The following is a 26,302-nucleotide window of genomic DNA, read 5'->3' as shown; positions in this document are numbered from 1 at the left end:
ATAGCTCTTGTCACAGAGTCTAATTTATGTGTATAATAAAATGTTTTTAGTTTTATTCAATTTTAAAATGAATGAGGTCTAAATTGAATAAATTTCATTGTCAATTGAATTGAATTCCTTATAGTCTTGGAATGTTAATTTTAGTCCTGTTTAATTTTCCAATTAAGACTGTTCTCATTGGATAAGCTTGTAATTGTGTTACAGCTTTTAACTTACCATGTTATACACAGAATGTGTATAAAACAGATTAAGATCCTTAACCGTCACTCTTAAGGAAAAAAAGTCACACAGCTGATTAAATTCTACAAACAAAAGCTCAAAGTCTTTGTTGCACAATCTAAAGTGTATTTTCCCCAGAGAGGATATATATCAAATACAAGAAATATTTATACAATAAAGGGTAAATAATAAAGAACAAGATATCGTATGAATTAGCAATAATTCTATAATAGACATTTTTTTCAATGCAACTATTTTTTTAACAAGACAAGCAATATATACAGTGCCTTCAGAAAGTATTCATGCCCCATTGTTTATAATGTTAAAATGAAATTAAATATTTATAGTTCTTAAGTCATCTATTAAATAAAAATGGAAAATTACTTAATTTATAAGTATTCATTCCTTTTGTTTTAACAACCTAATTTGGGTCAATTATCTTGAGAGGTCACACTAAATTATGTTAACAAGGTACACCTGTGTTCCTTTCAAGTTCACCGGTGTTCACTTGCTTGATAAATTGCACAATAAATATCACTGACTGTGAGGTCTCACAACTAAAACAGCAGATCAGATCAGTCCTGCTGTCATGAGGACCAAGGAGCTGCCTGTGGAGCTTTGAGATAAAGTTGTTAGGAGGAGAAAAGCTGGAGAAGGTTATAAAAAGATTGGCAAAGCTTGAATCTTCCTAGGAGCCCCGTGAAGTCCATTGTAACTGAAGTGGGACATGTGTATATATCTCACTTATCCAGCATCACAGTATCACCACTTAAGCACACTGTGAGAGGTGTTGATGGGGTCTGTTAATCTAGCCTCAAACAAAAGTTAAACTAAGATGCCATAAAGCTGACCTGCTTTAGCAGCCCCAGTGGCTTAATGCTACATAATTAAAAACAGGAACAACACCCACAAACAGGATAAACCAGACCAATGTCTGCTGCATATCAAAGGACAGAACCTAGAGCAAGACAGAGTAGGACAAGAAGTAATTACGTATCAAAGAACAGGAGAAGCACTCAGGTGGTGAAACAAACTTTCTTCTGACTGTATATAAGAACTGAGAAACCCTTGCGGTTTGTCTGTTCTGTGGGGCAGACCCAGCACGCAATGTCAGACTTATTGAGCTCAATAAAACTGAATCTGCACAAGACCGTGTCCTGCTCCTCTGATGAAGAATTTCCCACAACAGTTGGCGTAGTCGACAGGATTCTCCAAGTCTTCGGTAATTCCCAGACAGCACACAGGGTGAGTATATTTTTTATGTTACCACACAATTAGGTTACCGAAAAGGAAGGACCTGAAACATACAGAGAATATAAAGAATCATTTATTGGGAAAAGAGTAAGGACACGCCTCTGAGATTCAGGGTAAAAATCCCTTAACCGAGACAAGACACAATTCCTCTGAGCTTGGTTTTGAAACCAAGACAAGACATGGTTCCTCTGAGCTCTGGGCGGGTCTCTAAACCAGGGAGCTTTCCCCCTGGGGTGAAGCAAAGTCCCTAAACGGAACAAGGTGAGCTAAGCGACGATATTGTGCCAGCAAGATTCCCTCTGAGTCCAGACAGGCACCCCTAAGGAAGCTAAGGTTAATAATATTATTAAGATTATATTATTAACAATATAAGTATAGACCAGTTGTGCTAGCAGTTTAATCACCAGTGACTGCTGAACTGAGTGTTAAATGAGGAGTTGGCCCTGCACGCTAACACCAGACTCATATTCACTGACTGCTTCACAAGGGTACTTGTAAGTGTGCTGGCAGCTCCGCTGGCAGCACTGATAAATCTGGAGATGGTATCTAGTCCAGATAAAAAATCTCAGGGTCGTGGGTTGGAGCTTGACCTTGGGCAAGGTGTATTTTCTGAGGGAAAGAAAGCTCCCCTTCATCCTTGACCAATTTTCATTTTATTGGTACCTACCACAAATCGATAATCAAGGTCCATCTGAACATTACCTAAAAGCAAATGTCTTTCCGTGTTTGAGTATCTAAATTACTGAAGCCAATGCTGCCATCAAGGAAAAAAATCCTGAGTTATGTAGTTTTGAGACTCTAAATATCGGACATTCAGTTTGAAGTGGTACAATGGATTCCAGGACACATTAGTTCTTTATTCAGGATATATATGAGTGTGCTAATGGTTAAAACTGTGTTTACATGAGGTACAAACGGTAACCTTTTCATTCCGAGAAGAAAGTCAGTCTGTGCGTATTTCTCAGCGTGCGCAGTGTCAGGAACACTAAACCCACAGTGACAGCAAACCTATCGATAGCCTGTAGGTACTGCCATTGCAAATGTAACAGGTTGTTCATACACACATATGATATCATTTCTATCTCGCAATTAGGAGATAATTTGGTATTTCTTAATTAAGAGAACTCTTAATTAGAAACTCCTTGGTGGCAACAATACGCTTCCACAATAAATCATAGACTCTTCTTTCAAAATAGCTGCACCAGGCACTTGGACACAGATAAACACAGGGATTTAAAATTCAGGAATATGAATGGTCAATTGCTTACAGTTGGGTTTTTTATGTTTCGTATTTAGCGATTTGTGTATCAATCTTTTAACAATTCATTAAAATGCTAACAATATGTAAAATAAAAACAACAGCAACGTTAAATGCTGGGGAGACGGGTAGTTTTTTTTTACAATCAGATTCCAATCTCTAATGCTGTGTGTGAGAGCTTGTAATGTAACTTTCCTTTTCTCACATTTTCTGACAACTATTCCAAAGGGGCACCCTGTCAACTCCTAATACTTTTTAAAAAGTCTGCCTGCATGTTTGATTTTTGTCGTTTTATTTAGAAAAAGTTCAATATTGATCATAACTAAAGAAAATTAGGATCAGGAATAAAAAAAGGGGCTAAAGATATGAGTCGCTCTTGAATCAGAGCTGGGTGACACGGGCTTCTGTTCTGATATAGTTGTACGAGAAGCAGGAGGAATCGCTTCTCTCCTATAGAACATGAGCTGAATCAGGAGGGAGACATTTCCTATACTCGTGCATATGTCAACGTTTGACCTACATCGTAAAACTAAAACTAAATTAAAAACTAACATTAAGTTGTCAGAGACATTCATTTATATACGAACAAGAGACAAAGTAATAATTCTACATTAACTTGTCCTACACTGATCAGACTAATTGAAATGTATGGATGCCCGTTTCCGCCAGGGAGTAAAAAAAACGCGCTATGGTATCTCAGGATTCTGACTTAGTAACTCAGAATTCCAACTTTATATCTCAGAATTGCAAATTAAAAACTCAGAATTGCGACTTTATATCTCGTAATTTTGACTTTATATCTCACATTCGCGATTTCGAAATAGCCCATATTTCATTGTCTGTCCTTTAGTTATTGTAACGGATTCGGGTTCTAAGGGCTTGTGCCCTCACCACTCCCACCCTAGTTCGTGCCTCACTGCATTGCCTCGAACCCAGGTCTTGCCAGTTGAGCTTAAGAACACTTTCTTTAGCCCCGGCGGCCAGCATCCCTGTTATGCGCAGGGGAGGGCGGTGCCATCACCACACTGCAACCAGATCGTACAAATTGTATGTTGCAAAGGAACAAGTAATAGGTTTATTCAATGCTGAAAAAAAAGAAAGAAAACACAACGATCATAGGATCTATAGGCCTGAAGACTTGATAAAAATCAAATTAATTACACTAATTTTTATGGAATCCCATTTCTGCCGTGAGGCTTCCATAGTACCCGGATGGAATAGCGGCTTTTAAAAAAAATATTTAAACACCAAAAATACAAAAACGGACACAGAATATGAAATAAGATACAGAAGCGGCGAGGGCACAAGCCCTAGAACCTGAATTCATTACAATAACAAAAGAACAGACAATGAAATATGGGCTATTTCGAAGTCGCAAATGTGAGATATAAAGTCAGAATTCTGAGTGTTTAAGTCGCAATTACAAGATATAAATTCGGAATTCTGAGTTTCTAAGTCGCAATTCTGAGATACCATAGTTTTTTTTTTACTCCCTGGTGGAAACGGGCTTCCATAGGTTCTCAGTGCTGCGAAGCAAAAGCAATCTGAAAAATCAGACAAATTATTATCAGATCATGTCAAAAGCTGATCAGTATTTCTTAACTGGGAAGCAAAGAAATGCTTGTATTACACATTTTAATATGACATGCAAAAATGAAAAATAGTAAAATTATTTTAATTGCGTTACATGTTGATAGAACAGCCCCCTCGATAAAGGAAAGTGTGGACGGATGTGTCACATTTTCCGTACTCTATCTGACAGCGAGTTTAACACACTGTCCTCGGAAATTAGAAACGAACAATAAATTAATCTGAGCCAAATCTACTTGTGTGGGTGATTTTATTCTGTCTAAATTGCGTGGAACTCCTCCACTGAGGTCAGATACACACGGTGTTCAGGCGGCTTCACGGAGTCCCGCCTCATACTGGAAGCAGGTTCTAATTAGACGCTGAGAACAATCCGGGTCTCTGTGTGTAATTGATTGTGTTGATTGAGCGGTAGTGTGACCAGGTTTATGGTAGCAGGTCCTGCCAGTGTAAAAACCTAGTCACCGCGTTCATACTTTATGCTCTCTTGCTTCAACACAGTTTGGTGGTTTACTTGTCTTACTCCTGTAGCAGTTTGCCGGGACGTCAATTTGGCGATGAGCTCATTTTCTTTGTGCTGTGCCCGCACTGATCTCTGCCGGGCCGGCTGGCTGGGACTCTCGGGAATTAGCGCTCCAGGCCAACTTCCCGGCTCTCGAAGACGCAGCCCAGTTGGAGGACTTGAGCCTGGCAGATGCGCCCTCCAAAGACCTGTCTGCAAGCGAGAACAACTCGCAGTCCTCGGCTCCCGACCACCGCTGCCTTCCCGTGTCCAGAGATGCGCACTCGCCCTACTTCAACAAGGAGAAGATGAACCCCGAAGCCGGCAGCCGGCCCTTACCCGCCTACGTCAAGAGCGTCCTGTTCCCTCCCCAGCGAGGGCGGCAGGCGGCTCACCCGGCCATCGGGGGCACCCGAGGGTCAGTGGGAGTGACAATGAGCTCAATCCAGCTCCCAACAGAATCCATTCTGGTTTGTTTACTGTCAGACTATGTGTCTAAGGCTCTTTGGATTCCAACGTGAACAAAAGAACAAAAACAACTGCTCACATCGTGTGATTTCTACTAGAGGAAGGGAAGATATCACCTTAGAAAAAATCAGAACTTAATATTTGGATCTGGAGCCCCAAACTTATCAAATTATTAAAATATCAGATTGTGTTTCTGTAACATTTCGTGCACAATACGCCATATTTAACAAGAAAACAACAGTCACAACGAGGCCTTTACACGCAGCCTGGGGTATTTTCCCCTTTTATATTTTTGCCACTTCATATCGAACCTGTTATTTTCCCAAAAGTGAACAGTAGCTTGTACTTAAAAAAATTTACAATTCACCGCTGCTATAAACAGATGTGTGCCTTGTTTGCCTTTGTAAGCATTTGTTTATAAAATAAGTTCACAATACGTTAAAAACACAAAAAGCACAAACTTAATAATACAACGATACAAAATCAAAACCAAATCATAAAGCCAATTAAGTACCTATCCTTTGAAAACAGAGAACACCTTTATATACAATATATACAATATATACATATATGTCAAGTTCTCCAACAAATCTGTGTTCTTATTTTAAAATATTTTTGATAAGGATACAATGGGTGTATAAATGAATTCTCCGGAGTGCCAATTGAAGATACAATTCCACATGTGAAAATGGTTTTCTTGGACATTGACTTAAGTACTTAATCGTTTACTTGTTGTAGTTCCACACGAGTAAACCACGCACATTTCCAACAAAGTTCAAGAGGGTTAAGGTTTTGCGTAGAAATCCCATCAATTTTTTTGCGGAGATAATCTGAAGCGCGTTCCTGAGTGTGCTTGAACCACCAGCCCTTTGTTTAACAGCTGCACAGAGACACACTCCCATTGCTTTTCACCATTCATGTGTTTGTAGTTAAAAGAAAATACTGGCATTTTCCTTCCAGCAGGGAGTATTTCTTCTGCACTGACCAGTGTAACCAAGAACTTCATTTAAACTTGCGCAGGCTGTAATCTACAGAAAAGGAAGTGAATACTTGTATTAAGCTAAATCAAGCCGACAGAGATGCACTGCCGTTGTTTTTCTCCACTTTTCGTTAAAAGGATAAAAAAATCACTGGCATTTACTTGCAGTATTTCTTCTGTCCTGCTAAGGAAGATTTGTATTTTATCTTGTAGAAATTTTATGAATTTCCTGAAGTTCGGAAACAGCTTGTTCCAGAAAGGAAATGAACACTTGTTTCAAAGTAAATCAAGACGTATATCTCTCTCGTTGCGTGTGCTCTTATCTGTCCATCTCTCTCCTCTTCTCTCTGGCAATCTGTGCAGAGTATCTGAAGGGGATGTAACACCACTTGGCAATGAAGAAAAATTCTCAGAGGCAGAATAAAAAATATTATTCTCTTCTCAGTCAGATTCACAGCTCAGACTCACACTTGGACAGAAGTTCATCTCCATACTGTTCTCTATCCTGACAACCCAGAACCAGAGTATATTCAGGCAATCAGTGCTGCTACATGAATAATATCAGACAGAACAGCCTAGACTCAGGTCTAATCTCTGGGCTCAGGGGGTCACTGATCTGGTAGCAGTGGGCTCTGTTCCAGGTCAGAAGCAAGAATATTCTATTAACCCTTTCCAGGACCTCAAGGCATTCGGTATTACTGTACTTTCTTTACTGTATATCAGCCTCCAAACACGTTTTACAAATGTTTTATAACACACGTGAGTGTGGAATTACCTTAGTTTTTATGTAATAAACACCAGTAGTGACACTCTGGTCAGTATATTGATAATTAGTAGTTGATGATCCGATGGTCATGTCTACAATAGTGACTAGTTGACCAGTCTGTAGCTCTGAGCAGTGGAACTCGGATCACACAGAAGATTCCACACCAGCCCTGGGATTCAGCTGCTCTCACAAGTGTCTAACAGTCTTCTAAATTTACAATTAGATTAATTATTGTAACAGTTACACAGTTAATGTAAACCATCAGACTACCTGTGGAACTGAGAGCAGGCTGGAAATGAAGCCAGGATACACATTTTAACCTCCAGGAACAGGAGTCTGTTCCTCCTGGCTCCTATACTCTAATGATTCGTTTAAAACATTAAAAAATTATTACAGGGACTTGTGCTAGTTCTCTACTGCTCCACACGGGTACGCTTTGTAACACATTAATCTGCGAAGTAAACTATTTTTTTTCCTGTTTAATGAATTTCATTCCTTGGTTTGTCACTCTCCTTTTGCAACTGTTATGATTCGCTTCTCTTCACAACCCGGTGCGTTCTTTTTTTTTTTGGGGGGGGGGGGGGGGGGGTGTTATATGTGTAAGAAAAGCCCCCCGGGCTCCAGACAGGAGTCTCCTCCGGCTGAGGCGCTCTGCTCCATCAGAAAGAGCGCTGTGACGTCACAGACACCAGCAAGAGCTCCGGGATCAGAGAGCGACCACGGGAGGCGGGCGGGGTGCACGGAGGAGAGTTATTGATCACTTATCTATCGACAACCAATTAATTCACCTGAAGAACCGTAGAATCAACGATTAACTTCACCGATTGGTGAGTACTGATTCTTTTTCCGTTCTTGACCCTGTTTTAAATATCTAGAAAACAGTCAAAAAAGACTGTATCGATCAATTACCATAGTGCGTTTAGTCTTAAAAATGTTCAAACTGAAATAAAACAATGATTATTCATATAATTATTTAGGTAACTGTATCCTAGAGCTAGAAAATTATATTCCAAGTTGATGAATGTATGTAAGTAACAGTTTACATGCATTTTTTCCACTGTTTATAAATCATAAGTATGGTAACCACGGCGACAGGCGCCACGTCACTGTATGCGCCTAGGTGTCTCGCTTTTGTCACAAAGAGCAATGTGACGTCATGGGTAGCAGCTAGTACTAATCCTAGTGTATTCATGTTAATATTAATTATAATTATATTGTTACTGTTAAGAGTATTAACAGTAGTAGTACTGTTAGTTTTAATGATAGCTTCACTGTTATTATATGTAGTTTGTGTCAGTGGTAGTGATAATGATAGTGTATGTATTAGTGATAGTGTTACTGTTGTAATATGAGTAGTATTTGTGTTAATGTTAGTTATTGTGTATCTGTAGATACTGGACAGATAGCCCTCCTGCACATCAAACAGTCCGAGTGACTGTTAGTGTCAGTTAGTGTTTACTGACCGTTGACAATGTACAACTATTTCTTAGGGCCAAGTTAAGTAAGCGAACACTTTCGCTTACTTAACTGACAAGCTCCGCAAGTTGGTGTGTTGAAAGCACCAGTAGTTCACAAAACTGAGAAATGCTTTGCTGGAGAAGCGCCACGTTGCCTAATGTTGCCTAAACGGATCGCGGAAATCAAATATTCGGATCGATTTAGAGTGTGCTTTACAGCCTTTGTGTAATATTTTAAATTGTTTTTAAAAAGTGTGTACTGTGTACTACGTTAAGGACTAGCTATTGCGGTAGAATATGGAGGTCATCTCCAGCTCTGAGCTCAACTGCAACAACAAGTCCTGCTGAACAAAGTCAGAGTTCAGCTGAACGTGTGCTCAGTGTGGTGCTCAGGACTCAGGAGCATTGTTGTGGTTCTAATTAGCACGAACTGCAGGGGCTCTGAATCAGAACATTTAAATTTATCTGTTAAGTAAATTAAAATGCAGGACACGTTAAAATCGGATTATTACTGTGTCTCTGTCCCGTTTGTATATAACCGTATGTTTAAAAGATACCAGTAAGGACACACAACTACTAATGCGATACTCATTGGAAATAGTCCCAAAACAAGCACGTCTGGCAGCTGGTAGACCCCTGTAATAATTTTGCAGTGACAGAACACTTTGAAGATTTGCAATCTATTTAAATATGAATTTACTAAATTTCAGTTCTCTTTACTCCCCAGCATAACTGAACTCTCACTGTTGCATACTAAAGGCTTTACTAGCTGTGATACTGTTTCTAATAAAGACAGAATTAAACTGTTTTTTATGTGTCTCATGGTGATCCTCTTCTCGATCCAAATGAAATGTTTAATATGATCCCCCAAGAAAAAAAAGGAGTTCATTTCCGCCTGGAATGATTGATGCTCCATCAAACATTTTGTAAGATCCCCAGAAGTTTATACAGTAGAATCCTGATTTGTGGCTTAAATTCAAGGTAAACAAGACTAAGGAAACAAGTTGGAAACTTGATGTCGAACTGGGATTTAAATCATCCGGAACATTTCACTACATTGGTTAGTATGTGCCAGAGAGCAGCTCTTGACATCTGTTGATAGTTCAGTTGGTAGAGTGAACTGCAGTGGAAACAAGAGGGAATCCTTAGGTTGCTGGTTTGACTCCAGCTTGAAGGAAGGTGCATTTTGTGTATTTCAATCAAAGAGTTAAAATAGCCAATCTTTTTCACTCAGACTTTGATCAAAAGCTCAATAAACGACGAAGCAGAGGCTCTTGTTCCGAATTCAGCTCACGTCTGATTGTCTTGTTTTGGCCAAGATCTGATCTTTGAATTTAGGGACTACTCTGTCTGATTTGTACAGTATTTCAAAAGTAGATACAAATGTCATGTTTGTATTGTAGATATAAAGGTGTTCTCTGTTTTCAAAGGATAGGTACTTAATTGGCTTTATGATTTGGTTTTGATTTTGTATCGTTGTATTATTAAGTTTGTGCTTTTTGTGTTTTCAACATATTGTGAACTTATTTTTTAAACAAATGCTTCAAAGGCAAACACAGCACACATCTGTTTACAACAGCTGTGAATTGTATATTTGTATTAAGTAGAAGCTACTGCGCACTTCTGGTAGTATAACAGGTTCGATATAAAGTGGCAAAAATATAAAAGGGGAAAATACCCCAGACTGCATGTAAAGGCCTCGTTGTGACTGTTGTTTTATTGTTAAATACAGCGTACTGTGCACGAAATGTGGCAGAAACACAATCTGATAGTTAAATAATAATTATTTTAATAATTTGATAAGTATGAGGCCCCAGATCCAAATATTCAGTTCTGATATCTGATATCTTCCCTTCCTCTGGTGGAAGTAACACGATGTGAGCAATTGTTTTTTGTTCTTTTTTTTTTTCACGTTGTGATCCAAAGAGCCTCAGACGCACAGTCTTACAGTAACCAAACCAGAATGGATTCTGCTGGGAACCGGACTGAGCTCATTCTTGCTCCCTGTACTGAAAACAGAATTAGCTCTTACCCGAGCACCATCTACAGCTGCTGGATGGTACTCTACGTCCTGCTGCTCCAGCAATTATTTTGATGAAAGACAGATTGTGCGCTTTTAACTTTCTCGCAGCTACAGGCGATACTGAAGCTGGCGATATTAAGGCACCCACTGGTACACCTTCTCTAACTTTCACAATCGCGATAAACATTTTTTTTTTAAAAAAAGACCTTTGAATAATTAGATATAGATATATGTATAAAAGTAGATAAAAAACATGAGCTTTATCGGTTTTTACATTAATCGATTTTGAATCAAATTTGAACTTTTTACATTTCATTTTACATTGAAAAAAAGCGTGCATACCTAATCTACCAACGGACTGAGCAATATTTTACATTGCCTTCCAGAGCTTCCAGCGTGTGATGGATTTGTATGGGCATCTGTATGATACCACTACAGCACTGGCGCAGGTGCAAAATCGACTTTCACAGGACTTTTTCAGTGTCTTCTCCTCTCTCAAATGGACCGAAGCATACGAGCCAATATTAGAGAAAACAACAGGTGTTTAAACAGAGGATGTCCCAATGTCTGGGACAACGCATTGTGATTTTGTATAAACGCAAATGGTTTCTCATTTAAAAGCCAACAACATTCTTTTTCTCCCTGGCGCTAATAAACTACCACACATGCGAGCTGTTTTGTGAAAGAAAATTCATATGTGCATAGGGAGCAAGAATAAAATCCAGAAATGTATTGGTGATATCGATAAACAGGGCTCATGTTCACAATAAAACTTTACTGTATAAAACGTTAAATTTCATACATATATTTTTTTAATTATGCAAAGTGTCTGTTAAACCATTCATGAACGATTTTTAAAGAAAAAAACAGACCATTATATGAGAAAATATATTTACTATATGTGCATTTAACTTACTTATTAACAATTTCAATTTCAAGGTTGATGAAAATTGTTGCCCTGCTTTTTTGTCATAAATACATAAGCTTGTTATGTCTTGTGTCAGAAATAAACTGCATGAAATTCGCTAAAGCAACAAAAAGTAAGAGTAATGTTATCTCATGTCTTTAAAATGACTTTAAACACAATTTGTTTTCTCTGTGGATCTAAGGCTTTGTCATTAAGGTGTGCTATTTTTTTACATGTTGTAAAAAAGTAGCTAAATCATACGAAACATAAAAACTCTAATTGTAAACAATTGACCATTCATATGTTACGATCCCTGCCTCCCGGCAACGGAGGAGGCAGAAGTAGGCGTAGCCCCTATCTATCAGTTCACCTATCAGTTTTCCCATTCACCACTACACCCCCGTCTCATCCTACTTAAACACCTGTCTTCCCTACCTCTTTGCTCAGTATTGGTTTTTCCTTTCGAGCTTCCTGGTTACGCTACTCCTACTTCTACCCTGTGTTCATCTTGGTTTCTGTTTGCGGTTTTTCCCTTTGGACTTCGGCTTTTCGGATCTCGGCTTGGCTTGGTTACTTTCGCTCTGTTTCGGATCACTGGCTACCCCTGGATTATCGGATTGCTCTACTGACTATGACTTCGGATCACGATTCGGCTTCGGTACTCGTTCCCTTTCGGATATCTGGCTTCCCCTGGACTCTCGGCTCGTTCCTACGATTACGGCTTGCTTTCGGATTACGGCTTGGCTTTGTTCGCTTGTGCAAGTGGGTTCACTCACTGGTTCGGTCCCTCTTACCAAATCCTTAACATCATATTCCTGAATTTTAAACCTATGGAGTATTTATACCTTGTCTTCGTATTTGTGAATATTACAGAACTCCTTTTCAAAAGCTGTCAGGTATGGATTAGTGCCCAGGTGTCCTGGTGTTCACCCAGGCGGTCCAGGTTTGACTCTTGGTATAGAAGCACATTTGTGTTGCCTTCCGGATTTCAAATGAGCAGCTCAGTGCAGAAAAGAGCCATGTAGATCAGCATGTACATTTGCCTGGACAGTAGATTTTTCAGAAAGCATAATTGGATTATAGCACGTGCCCCTGACGATGTTATTAATACATCATATGTGCTCTTTCTTGTATTATATGTATTTTTGTTGTTCAAATAAAAAAATGTTTAAAAAAACTTTCAGGATGCACCCTGCTGTATAAATAAAATGACATTAAGAATGCTGTACGCAGAGGTCTGAAGCCTGCTCCACAGAAGAAGTTTATCTGGAGGTGTTAAAGAAGTCAAGATCTCTCCATGAGAGGGGAAGCATCTCAGAAAAAGCAGGTGCAGTCAGTTCCACGGTCATAAGCTATAAGCCACCTGGCTTCCTCTGGGCAAGTAATGAGACAGAGAGAGGGCACAGTGGGTAGTCTTTTTGGAGGCGTGGGTTCGAATTCCACCACTGCCAGATGCTTCTGTGAACCTTTTTCTTCTGACTTGAAAATTGGAATTGTGGAAAATTGTGGAAAGTGGAATTGTGTTTTGACAGGCCCTTGAGAACCTAAGCAAAGTTTTTAGAGATACTTTGTCAGCTTGGCATCAAGGCAGAAAACAAAAGCTTTACTGCATCCTTTCAACCCAAATGCGCTTTGCCACCTTTAGCGTTATACAGGGAACAACGTCTGCTGAGATCACTTTCCAGTCAGTGCAAATCGTACTGTGTTTTAATATTGGTTGTGCTGGCGTACTGCTTCTGTCTGTGAAACTTTAATGTCCTGCTTCTTCACTCCGAATCGTTGGCGAGAGTTGAGCTTGTTAAATCTTTGCACATGGTGCTCCATCAGAAATAACAAATGGAACATTTTTGAAACAATAATAATAATAAAAATCTTTCAATGCCTTGATTGCATAAGTGTGCAAACCCTTTATAAAGGGGGTTGTAACTGTTGAAATTTAACCAGTAACATCCCGGATCATGAAGAAAGGTTATTTGCCTTCCCCAGACATCAATTGTATTGATTCTGATCAGTCCAAAATAATATCAGTTGATCTCATATAACGAACCAGATTTTGGAGAACAAACGTTCAAACTGCACAGCAGAACCTGATGAGAAATCCGTCTGCTGATTGACACCGAAGAACGTCGTTACAAATTTTCCTCCGAGCTGTTTTAAGTGTCCGGCCACCTCTGTCCTTCCTACTTTGCAGTGAGCACAATTATTTCAGTTTCTTCTCTTGTATTTCCTTGCTATTTCACTGTCTCTTTCTTCCATGGGGAGATGGATCCACAGCCCAAACCCTGTGTTTGTACAGTGTCAGTCTGTGTAGAGAGAAAAGCTCACACAGCTCTAGTGGTGCAATTGGTTTCAACAGCAGTGTGCAGTGAAGTCATGCTGAGGTAGTGAGTTGCTTGGAGCAGTCTCACCTGTGTTTTCAGGGGCAGAAGCTCGCTGTTGGATTTATGTTGGTTCTTCTGTTAATTTTTCTACTCGATGAAGCTGTATTAACTCAGGCACACCTGCTTCCATGGCAAGTTATTTTATCACTGCTCACAAGGCAGGCACCTCTAATACTGTCACTGCTTGTGGGCCACGTGTTCCTACTGTCAGCCTACTATACCACGTTCATGCACATCTAGAAACATTACTACTCTAGAACAAGAGTGAAAAACGAAACGAAAGCACAACCACTTAAAAAAAGCATATTTGTTAAACCCTGAAGTCGACGAGGATGGGATAAGAACCCACCTATGCAGAGCACAATGGATTAACAGTCCATCACCTGTATTGCACTGGACTCCCTGTAGATCATCAAAAGCATATTGAGCTCCTAGGTAATGAAATTGTCAGATAAAAGCCATTTCACATTCTTTCTCAACTTGCTCAGCGAGCAGGCTCAGTGCACACCGAACGAAGATGTGACAGAGTGGTGTGTCCAAGAAGCTGTAAAAGGACAGTACTTCGCAGGTGCATGGCTTAGTTGGTTAAAGTGCTTGTCTAGTAAACAGATCCTGTGTTCAAATCCCAGCGGTGCCTTTCTTCCTGTTTTCTCACACCGTTTATCGTTATAGCCATCAACATGCTTCTGCATTAAGTTTAATGGAAGTGTTCATTTCATTTTTTGCACAACTTTTTATTCAAGAAACCCACACATTGCGAAAGATAAAATTCTCATCTTTCTTATTAGTGCAGAAAAACTACTGCCAGCTGGCAAGAAAACGACAACGATTTTCTTTGTCTTTAGCCAAAAATCTGTGAAAGTAGAAAAAATACGACGTCTTAGTTTCTATGGCACAGTCAAGCAGGATGTCCTTCAGTTAAACACATCGTTGGTAGATCAAACGCACCCAGAGACACACTTCAAATTAATCCGATCTAAACATCACCTTCTCTAAATGTGATTGGGTTCTTTGCACATTCTCAACCATCCTGATATTTGCAGAGATTTTAAACTTTTGGCGTGACTCAAACTACAAAAAGTAAATATTTGAGTACCTAAGTCAATATCACTGGGAATTTTAATATAAACATAAACGAAAATGCTATTCAATACTTTTTAGAATATTTTAGCTGGGGATCTTCAAAAAATGAGTGTAGAAAAGAGCTAAACACCATCAGGAGTGCAGAACATGTGATAAAAGTGTTCTTTAATCAAAAAGTGAGTTTGTCTTTCACTTAGATGTTAATCGAAAGCTCAGTATACAATGAAGCAGAGGGTCATGTTCTGAATTATCGCGTCTTATTGTCTTGCTGTGACCTTTAAAATGTACTGTCGACTCCTCAATCTTCCTAACACAATTAAAGAGCCTCAAGCAAAAGTACCAATTGGGAGTTTAGTTCATTGGTAGAGCACGTGCATCGTGTGTATGAGGCTCAGTTTTCAATCGTCAGCGTCTCCACTCTGGAATTCTTTTTAAAGCGATATACCTTTTCTGTGATTTATTTCGTGTGACTTCCCTCATGTGTGAATTTCAGCGCGACGCGTAAACAGACAAAATGAATGACGTTGTATCTAATTGAGAAAAGTTTGACCGGGGCGGTTTTACTAGTCGCAGCTCTGAGATCAATGTGGTTGAGTTGGAGAATGTGACTCGAGGGCCAGGAGCGCAATGGGTAACGCGTCTGATTACGGATCATAATAGTAAAGCAAAACTGAATTATAAAATCATTTTAGGAATTCTGACCGATATCTCAAACAGGCGATTCAATAAGAACGTTGAAATCTTTGAATATCACCTCATTATATATAGTGCTGCTATAGTTTTTACTCTGAGTTAAACTATCGGATTGAAGGAATTCTTACCGCGGGGTTAAATGTATTGTTGTTATTTGGAGAAATCAATGAACTCGTAATTATATGCTTTAAAACACGGCCATATGCACAGAAATAAACGACAGTGCTGATTATTTTCCAGAGACTGAGCACTGATGACCTATCCGAGCGAACTGATAAAGCCCACCCAGAGGATACTCTAGCAGAACGTCAAAGAACGTTCAGCTTTGTAACCAGGGCAACCACAGGAACAACGTAAATAAGCACAATCAATTCCCCATTTAAGTCTTTCCTGTAAGGTATGCTTTGTGAAAGTATGAAGTAAATCCCCTAATCTCTTTTGGACATGGACAAGGTATTTCTGATGAAGCGTATGCACAAAGATTCAATAAGCTCTACTCCTGCCGATGATTCAGCATGAAGAAGTTAAAGTTTCACAGACAAAAGCAGCACGCCACCACAGCCAATATTAAACGTACTTGCCGGCACACTGCCATGTGCACTGGCTCTTAAGTGATCTCGGCAGACGTTGCTCCCTACGTAAGGCTGAAAGTTCCAAAAAGCATTTCTGTTGAGAAAACAAAACATTTTTTTCTGCCTTGATGTTAAGCTTAGAGAGCCCGTCTTTTAGAAATTCTCTCTCTAAACGCCTTGCGCAGCCTCCAGAGAGACTAAAAATTTATATTTTTTGAGAAATGGGCTCACACAACCGAAGACAGTAACGTTTATCTGCGTTAGAGTATATGAATAACAGTTTAACCGAAAAAGTTTGTAATTTTGATGTTGTTAAAATTCAATAAATCGTCTATCAGCAGTAAGAAATTATTTTATTTCATAAACTATAAGACAATTTAGAGAGTTTATAGGTCTTATCCGTCGCTTTTGTTCTTTTAACTCTAGTGTTCAGGATCCAAACCCAGGTGCAGACGGTTGTGTTTCTTGAATCTCTTGTAATCATCAAAAGTCGATGTGTAGTCCTTCAGTACTTTCTCGATTTGTACCATGGATATTTTATATGATCAATAATTGTCATGAATTTTTGCATTTTCCATTACAAACAATTGAAACAATTTCAAAGTGTGTTTATGTCTGTGCTTCACATCTACAAGAGAGCACTTGGTGGTAGTGGAGGGGAGACCCCATTACCTGTAAAGCGGTTTGAGTGGAGTGTCCAGAAAAGCGCTATATAAGTGTAAGCAATTATTATTATTATTATTATTATTATTACTTGTAACAGTACAGGACACGCAGTGAGGAGTTCGTGAAGCTTTCAGCTCAGTGCGGAGTTCAGAAGGAGGATTCGCTCGCTGAATGATCTCTCAGAAAATCCCGGGTGAGATTCAACAGGTCTTTTCTGCAACAGCCACGACAAGTGTGAAGCAATCTCAGGATTTCCTGAATTTGAACTAAATTATTAGTTCAAATAATTTAGGATTTAACAGAACTAAATGAGGTACATTTAAAACAGCAGCGCAACTCTGCAGCACGTCAAGTGTGCCTGCATTTAATTATGTAAACCTGGCTCTCTCTGAACACAAGCAAAGAGTTCTCACTCAACAGAAGATTGTGATGTGAGACCCGGAATATAAAGCACCTGGAGATGCCAGGGATTGAACCCGGGACCTCATACATGCAAAGCATGCGCTCTACCACTGAGCTACATCCCCGATGGAAAAGGTAATGGAACAGACTTAGAGATGTGCAGATGCTCACTGATCACAATCCACCACTCACGAAGAATGTCTGCAGTTTCCCACTACAGATTAATTAATGGGAATGAAGAAATAAGGAAGGAAAAATAATCGCATTGAAGCTTCAAGAGACTGGGCAAAAATTAATCTATTATTTTTGTATCCAGTCACACGTGCGACAGTGGTTAATTCCCAAACGGGGGAGAGCTTTTTTCCTACCTCCTTACTCGACTGTCTTTCAACTCTGTTTTATTTGAAAGCTTTTTGCATCTTTTAAGTGCTCTTAAAATTAAAGTGCTCTTAATTAAACTATGCATAGACAAACAGCACTACTGATGATTTTCATTGACCGATGCACACTTGTTCTGTACTCGAGTGATAAAGCCCTGTCTGCAAATATTGTAGAAGAACATAAAAGGGTGAAACAACGCCCCAACCACAGGAATGGTAACAGGAAGGATTGTGTTCTTATTTGATAAGTCCTTTTGAGATGTCTTGTCAATGCACACAGGCGTTAGAGCTGAATAATTTACTTTTAGTGGTGTTTTTAAACAAAGATGGAACATGTTATTTCTATACCAGGAAGAAAGGAGCAGACTTTAACGTTAAGAGGCAAAAACGACACCTTATCAAAGCTAATATTAATTAAAATGATATCACAACAAAAGAGTGGAGCCTTGAGTGAATAAAATTAGTTTTCATTGGACGTCTGTGTCTCCATAACTTTGAAGGTGAGAGAGAGGATTGTGATAATTTGCAGGTGCTTCTCGGAAGTTTGTTGGTGGTACAGGCGCCTTCCAAATAATTGAGTCGGGTTTGAATCCCAGCCAGTACAAACCCAAATCTTTTCAAGATAATTTGTGGTCTGCTAACACATCTTTTGAAACACTACAACAGGTAACACCCCGTGTGAAACATCATGAACATCTGTTAAACCTCTCTACCTGCCCGTTCCTCACAGAGACATGACGAGGGTCTAAAGAGACATTTTGAGCTGTAGAAACATTTTATCATTCCGTACTTTCCTGTGCAGTCAGGCCAGTTCCACTTCAACTGCACCCGACAACGGAGGTCGTTTTGAAAACAATGAGAGTAAAGGGACACTGCACGTCTGCAGAACATCACGTCCGAGTTTCAGGACACCAACATCAGAGATTGGAAGCTAGGGAGTTTCAGGTCTGTGTTTTTATTATAGGTGCAAGAAAGTCTGAATACCTTTGCAAGAAGTATTTCAGAATCCCAGTCAAATCCAGTACGAATGCCGCATAGATCTGCATTGTACAATTAGTATACTGTTTGTCCGTTGAATCAAACATGCCTTATGAAGCATTTCTAAAACAGGATAGATCGTTAGGGAATGCATCTTCCTGTAAAAATAAAATGACTTGAAGGGCTCTATAAGAGGTGTGAAAGCCTGAGTTTTACATACTCTAACGTAAATAAACGTTAGTGTCTTCCGGTGTGTGACCAATTTCTCCAAAAAATATTTGTTAGTCTGTCGGGATGCTGTGCAAGGTGTTAAGAAATAGAATTTCAAAAAGACAGGCTTAACATCAAGGCAGAAAAAAATGCTGTTTTCTCTACAGAAATGCTCTTTAAATTTCAGCACTGTTGCAACTCCCTTTATAAAGGGTGTGCACACGTATACAACCAAGGCATTGAAAGTGTTTTTTAATTATTGTTCCAAAAATAATTCCATTTGTTTTCCTTTTAATGTTGTTGATTAAAAGATTTTATTAAATGTGAAAAAAAATCTGAATGTGAAAAAAGGTCAAAATGCTATTGAAAAAAATCAGTAATGTGAGGAAAGATGGATTGTGGGAGCCCCTTAACTACCCATGTCATGCTGTATTCCTCACTCATTCTACTGGGAGTGGTGCCGTCGCTTCTGGATAAAGTCTGTCAGTGGTCATTCCAGACGGGTCAGGTATGACTGCTCTTCGGCACAAGAGACACGTGACTTGCGAGGATCCCGACAGTGTCGACTTTCTTTCAGAGCCCGGATAGCTCAGTCGGTAGAGCATCAGACTTTTAATCTGAGGGCCCAGGGTTCAAGTCCCTGTTTGGGCGGTCGTGCTGTTTTTAAGTCTATTGTGAATGTCATTCTAAATAGTATTTTATCTTTCACTCTTCTAGCTGTACTGTGGTTATTTTAAATGTCCATTACTTGTATTTACAGTACTGTATTTAGTGTTTCATTTCACAAACCGAAAATGTTCAAGTAGATCTTGTCAATCTACTCCACGTAATCATCTAAATAAAATCACAGTAGAGTACAGAACACACAGTGAGTACTCTTGAAAACGACAAGAGGAAAGGCACACTGCACATCTGCAGAACATCACGTCCGAGTTTACAGTGACAGCAGAGGTTGGAAGCGAAGTCGTTTTTTATTACTCGCTCGCTGAACGATCTCTCAAGAAACCTCGGTTGAGATTTAACGGGTGTCTAATAATCACGTTCAAAAAGGTGACGATAACTTTTTTTTTAACTAGGTAGCCTTAATGGCAACACGGTGTGAGTAGATCTTAAAGCAGCTGCAGACAGAGTACCCGTAATGGCAACACAGTGCTTTGAGTTCGGCTTTTCTTATTTCTTCTGCAGAACCAGTGGTATCGGAATATACCGATCCGCATAAGAAGCGCTTTCGGTTTCTGATCATTTTTATTGAGCGCTGCTCTAAGCTTTACATTTGCTCGGGCTAGTTTTCCCCATGAAAAAAAGACATATCCCTAATTACATGATTTCACTTTTTTTGTTATCAACGAGTAGAAAGAAATAATATATGTACTTCATTAAAAGTACCACAGGCAAGATGGCTGGTGGTCTAAGGCGTTGCGTTCAGGTCGCAGTTACCCCTGGAGACGTTTGTTAAAATCTCACTTCAAATAAAGAGGTCTTTCTCATTAGAGTAGAAACGATAGAAGCCTTAAGCGGGAAAAAAATCACAACACCTTGCATTTCACATGTTTAATGTTAACTGTCTCAGTGGTTGCCTCGGTGATTGATGGCTCTTCTCCCTTGTAGGGTGATGGCAAACTTCTTCATAGAGGGAGTCTCCCATGCACGGCTTTTCTTCATCAAGAGCTGAGACAACAGAAACAGACATCAAACTGACATGAATTACTTCTTGAGCGTTTATGACTGTCTTTAAAAGCTAAGAGCAGATGAAAAAGTCTTTGGAAATGAGGAAATGACTGCTGACAGTAAACAGAGCTGATGCTCAGCTGCAGACAAGCGCTCCTCGTTAGTATAGTGCTGAGAACCACCACTTGTTGCGCGGGAGACTGGGGTACGTTTCTGTGACAGGGCGCTGGTTTAATTTTTTAACAACCTGACTTCACTTAAAAAGTGTGTACTGTGTACTACGTTTCAGACTAGTTACTGCGGTAAAATATGGAGATCATCTCCAGCTTTGAGCTCAACTGCAACAAGAAGTCATGCTAAATGTAGTATAGTGAGTAGACATCGCGAGACAACAGAACGAGAGAGTAGAAGGCAGGAATATATGGTGTAAGGGCGTGATCTGTGTAGTTAACAAAATAGTTAAAATAATATAAAAACGTCTCTTTATTAAGCTACACAACATTTATGGCGACGAGAGATGAGTGCTTGACGGACTCAAAGCGAGCAGAACACTGCAGATTTTAGTTCTCTTGCTGGTAGAAACGAACTTCTGAATTTTCGGACTTTTCGTTTAGCTTGCGCCATGGAAGATATGGCAGCCGCGCCGAGAAGCTTTGCTTATGCCCAGCTTTTTCCACCGCTTCTACTGAACCTCGGAGCTCCGGATTTGTATACGGAATACAAGATATGGATGGAGTCGTACAGATTTTTTTTAAATAGCCGGTGGATCTATTAGATACTCTTAGGTATCTGATGGAGATAAATTAACATCAAACGAAGAAGTAAAGGTACTTCGAGTCATAATCAAATAAGGCTCCACAGCTGAAACATTGTTTCCTTCTCTTTTAAGCATGGAATAAACCTTGACTTTTTCCTTTGAAGCCCATGCATGCTGACGCAGCTGCCTACTTAAATTACCATCAGCTGTGTACCTCCAGCTGACCTGTACACAAATATATGAGAGAGGTCTACTGAGACGAGAGGAGCACTGAAGACTTGAAAAAGCTCTCGCATTAGACTCTGTGTTTTTGTTGTTCCCCAGATTTGTTTTTAATGTTCTTTTTCTTTTGAAGTTGTTGCGTTTGGTTTTTTTTTTCCATAGTTGTTAGACTACTACAGGGATTTACCTAGGTTCCTGGAAGACCTCTTGTTTTGTGTTTGTTGTGTTTTCGGGTTACAACAACATTTTTTTTTTCTATTGATAGGACCCCACGCATTACTATGGGAGTAGTTAACTTTAGTTCTTACATTGTACCTGAAATTACCACATAAACTACTACTCTGTTTCCCTTTTTTAAAAGGCACAAGTGAAGTTTGTTTTTCCTTGCTGCTGATTGGTAGCTACAATGGGTCAATTGCAATAAACTTATATACAATAAACTCCGCTGAAATTTGTCAGCAGCTCTGTACTAAACCTGTTCTCAATTGCAACAAACCTAAAATAACAGCTGCTGCCTGTTAGATGTTACTGCATTAGGAGTCTAGCTTAAACCACCTCTTCATAGGTTTTAAGCAACTCAGTAGCGGACTAAGCAGAACAATTGATCACATTAGAACTGTCTTGAATGTAATGGAAATAATGTACTCATTAAGTAACAAGCTTATGCACCACTTGCTTGAAAATTATTATTATATTTAACTAAAATTGCTTTCCAGACACCAAAATATTCACAATGAATGTTATCATTACACGTATTTATTAATAAAAGTGTTATTTATTAATAATTAACTTCCATGTATATCTTTATTAGTAGCTGTATTACAAGTAATGCATATACAGTCTTTATTATAGTTAGTTTTCAGTTATCCTGGGGAGGGAAGAGAATGGAAATTAAGGAAATAAAAATTTAAAGGGCTTTTAAGTCTTCAATGTGTTCTGTCATAGCTGTGTGTTGTCATATCTGGGTGTTAATTTAGTATATTTGTTGTATTATTTATTGTGATTTGACACTAATCTTGTGTTTCTCAGGAGAAAGCAGTAATATTTTTTTTTTAGTTTTTTGAGGGTACAGAAAATTGTATTGTACGGCCAAATGTAAGGTTACATTAAGAAACCCTTATTGTTACCTTTTGCAACGTTATTTATTTAAGACGGTTCTTCAGAATAGTGTCCCTTACGTATCTGTGACTGTGGTCCAACAATAACGGTGCTGAAATAGCCGGAATGTGTGGGAAGAAGATGGAGATGGAATAGGAGGCTTATTCAGTCGATAGAAAGGTTGTGTAGGACTGAACACACTACGGTTATGGTATTGGGTTTAAGAGCATTACGATCCTACAGTCTCCTGATCCGTAATCAGATGCGTTATCCAGTGCACCACTGGCCCTTGTACCGCATTCCTCAAGTGCACCACTGTGAGCTTGCGCCGCTACAATAATACATCGCCCCAGTCCAAATTTTCTCAATTAGGTGCACGTTTTCTATGTGTATTTAGTTAAACAGTCTTTCATTTTGTCTGTTTTAAAAATTGCATCTCTTTAAAACAGACAAACGAGTTTATGTGTCGCGCTGAAATTCACACATGAGGGAATTCAAACGAAAGAAATCACAGAAAAGATATCGCGCTTAAAAAGAAATCCAGAGTGGAGATGCTGGTGATAGAAAACGATGCATGAGATGCTTTACCTCTGAACTAAACTCGGCTCTTTAATTGTGTTAGGAAGAGTGAATAGCCAACAGTGTACATTTTAAAAATCAAAGCAAGACAATGAGACACGAAGAGAATTCGGAACACGAGCCTCTCCTTCATTGTTTAATGAGCTTTTAATGAACGCCTAAGTGAAAGACAAATTCACTATTTTCACTTTGTGATTAAAAAACACTTTTATCACGTTAAGCACTCCTAATGGTGTCGAATAGTTCTCTTTTCTACCCTCATCATTTGAAGATCCCCAGCTAAAATATCTTTTTAAACTACAACAAAATTGCAATATTTTGAATACTATTTAAGTTTACATAGTCACATTCCCAGTGATATTGACTTAGGCGCTCAACTATTAACTTCTTGTAGTTTGACTTGTGCCAAAAGTTTGAAATCTCTGCAACTATCAGGATGCTTAAGGACATCCAAAGAAACCCAATCACATTTAGGGGAGACGGTGTTGAGGTCAGATTAATTTGAAATGCGTCTCTGGGGACTTTTGATTTACCAACGTTATGTTTAACTGAAGGATACGCTGACTGACTGTGCCATAGAATCTAACGCACATCACCTTTCTTCTACATTCACAGGTTTTTGGCTAAAGACAAAAAAATCTTTTTCATTTCCTTGCCAGCTGGCAGTAATTCCTCTGCACTGACAAAACAGATGAGTATTTTATCTTTTGCAATTAGTATAACTTTTTTTAAAAACAAGTTGCTCCAAAAATTAAATGAACACTTCCATTAAATTTAATGTAGAAGCATGTTGCTGTCCATAATGATAAACTGTGTGGCAAGACAGGCACCACTGGGACTCAACGCCAGGATCTCCTGTTTACTAGGCAGGCGCTTTAACCAACTAAGCCACAGCATTCTCACATCCTAGTGTTAATCCTGCATCAGCAGGGTCAGCTTGTCGGCACGCCCGTCTCCATTTGGTGGTTTGAGCTGACGTTGCCATGACGTTGCCATTAAATGCGACCGAGAATACTCCAACCAGAGAACTAAGCCATGGCATTGGCATCAGATATCCCTTTTACAGCCACTTGGACACATCTCAATTGCTCTGAGACACCTGCATTCAGTGTGCGCTGAGCCTGCTCGCTGAGCAAGTGACGAGAAATGGCTTATGTCAAAGGAGTTCAATATGCTTTTTATGTTCAATGGGCTGTCCACTACAGCTAACACTGAAGCGCAGCACAGGCTCTGTGGTTTGACATCTCACAAGGTAAATGTTGAAATTGTAGGTGGAAGAGGAAAATTACCCTTGAGTATGGGGAAAGAGGCCAACTCATGTCCGGAGGGGGATAAAGTGTGTATGGAGGTGGCCTAGTGGTTAAAGCACTCTCCTCTTAGTACATGATACTCTGCACAAGTAGGTTTGAACCCCATCCTCCTCGAGGAAGGGCTTTGACACATTTTGACCTTTTTAAACTTGGTGTGCTTTCGTTTTGTTTCTTCGCTCCTGTACTACAGCAATAATATTTCTATAGGTGTATGATCATGGTAGGCTGACAGCAGGAACATGTGGCCCACAAACAGTGACAATATCAGAGGTGTCTGCAGTGTGTTGGTTTGTGAGCAATGATAAAATAACTTGACATGGAAGCAGGTGTGCCTGCATTAATACAGCTCCATTGAGAGGAAAAAGTAACACAAGAACCAACTTAAATTCAACAGCACGTTTCTGCAGCTGAAAACGGAACCTACTCCACGTGATGATTGAGCTCACAACCTTGGTATGACTCCACTACAAAAGCACCACAACCTGACCAATTGCGCTACTGGAGCAGCACAGCACAGTAGCACATTTTCCTCAGTGCATTCAAACAGTGCTTCTTCCCTAGCCTACCAGCTTCAAGACTTTTTTAAATCGATCAAAGATTCATTGGAAAAGGTTTGTCGATGGGTCAGGTGGGAATCACACCCGGATTCACTGCTTGCAAGGCAGCTATGTTCATCATTATACCCAGGACTGGCGCCAGGGGAATGATCTGTAGGGGGGGGTCTGAAATCCTGAGGGGGGCAGTGATATTTTGGTTTAAAAGGAGCCGTTGCAACCATCCAAGTGAATTCTCGTAAGCATGCCACTGATTAGTATTTCATGTTAGAAGATAACGACAAGCAATCTGGTATTTAGTGATAAAGAACAGTTCCACGTTCATCAGAACTCACGTGATTATTTTTGCCTGGAGCATCAACCATATGTGTTCATTTTTTCAACAACATCAACGGTAACGAGGATCTGAATCATTAAGAAATCATTGTAAAACCAACAGAAAGTACAAACTTCTATAACTACAGTCCTAGTTATATAACGATTGTAAGTATAAGGATAAACTACTGCAAGCCATTGGTCCACCTGAGCAAATAAGGTCATAATAATGTTGACACCCCAAAACATAGACACTATGTAACGTGCTGTTCCTGGATGGATAGCCCCCTGCACATCAAACAGTCTGATGTAGTAACTGTGAATTCGGGGTTAGTATAGTTATCTGACCATTGACAAAGTACAACTATTTTTTATGGCGCAAGTTAAGTGAAAGTGTTCAAAAACTTTTTATCCAAACCTTTTATCCAAAACTGAGGGGGGTGGAACTGTTCAGTTGAGGGGGCGATTTTGACATGCCAGTAATATTTTCACAAAACGTCCAAGAGTTACGAAAACACTTACTTTATGTATAAAGTACATTGTGTACACACTGTAAGTTCACAACGCGAGAAATACTGCTCAATATGGGATCCTGTCCAGGAATATCAGGGCTGTAAGGGGGTCAGATCTATAGATGTAGTAAACACATTAGTGGAGACAGTGTGTCTGTTCTCTGTATGAGAGCCGGACAGGAAGAATAATCTGTGGTCTGGGAAGAAGAGACCCTCGTTGGAAGAGCAACGCTTCTCACAGGAGAGAATGAAAAAAAAATCTTTTTCAGGGACGCTGATTTTTCTCCTTGGGGGAATTAAAAGCACTTACGGGGAGTGACCTTGTGGTGCAACGGTAGTGCATCTGATACCACATCAGAAGGTTGTGTGTTCAAATCATGTCGAGATTGGCTGATGTATGTTCAGGTTCAGCTGGTGCCGAACCCGGAAATTATACCATCCAGTTTGGTTTTATCTGTACACCACATAGATAATCTAAATGAAATAACAGAGCAGTACAGAA

The 26,302-nt window shown here is 39.5% G+C and overlaps 1 protein-coding gene and 2 non-coding genes across 2 annotated transcripts; 1 reads left to right on the top strand and 2 right to left on the bottom strand.

The window, feature by feature from the left end:
* Positions 1–26,302, bottom strand: part of LOC138242764 (zinc finger protein 271-like) — a 1,399,044-nt gene that overhangs the window by 171,105 nt on the left and 1,201,637 nt on the right.
* trnaa-ugc (transfer RNA alanine (anticodon UGC)) lies at positions 17,271–17,342 on the bottom strand. Its single transcript has one exon. It is a non-coding gene; the product is annotated as a tRNA-Ala (tRNA).
* Positions 19,364–19,436, top strand: trnak-uuu (transfer RNA lysine (anticodon UUU)). Its single transcript has one exon. It is a non-coding gene; the product is annotated as a tRNA-Lys (tRNA).

This window comes from Lepisosteus oculatus, chromosome 14, assembly GCF_040954835.1.
Source record: "Lepisosteus oculatus isolate fLepOcu1 chromosome 14, fLepOcu1.hap2, whole genome shotgun sequence".
Lineage (NCBI taxonomy): Eukaryota > Metazoa > Chordata > Actinopteri > Semionotiformes > Lepisosteidae > Lepisosteus > Lepisosteus oculatus.
The sequence above is the reverse complement of the archived record's forward strand: the minus strand, read 5'-3'. Positions and strand labels throughout refer to the sequence as shown.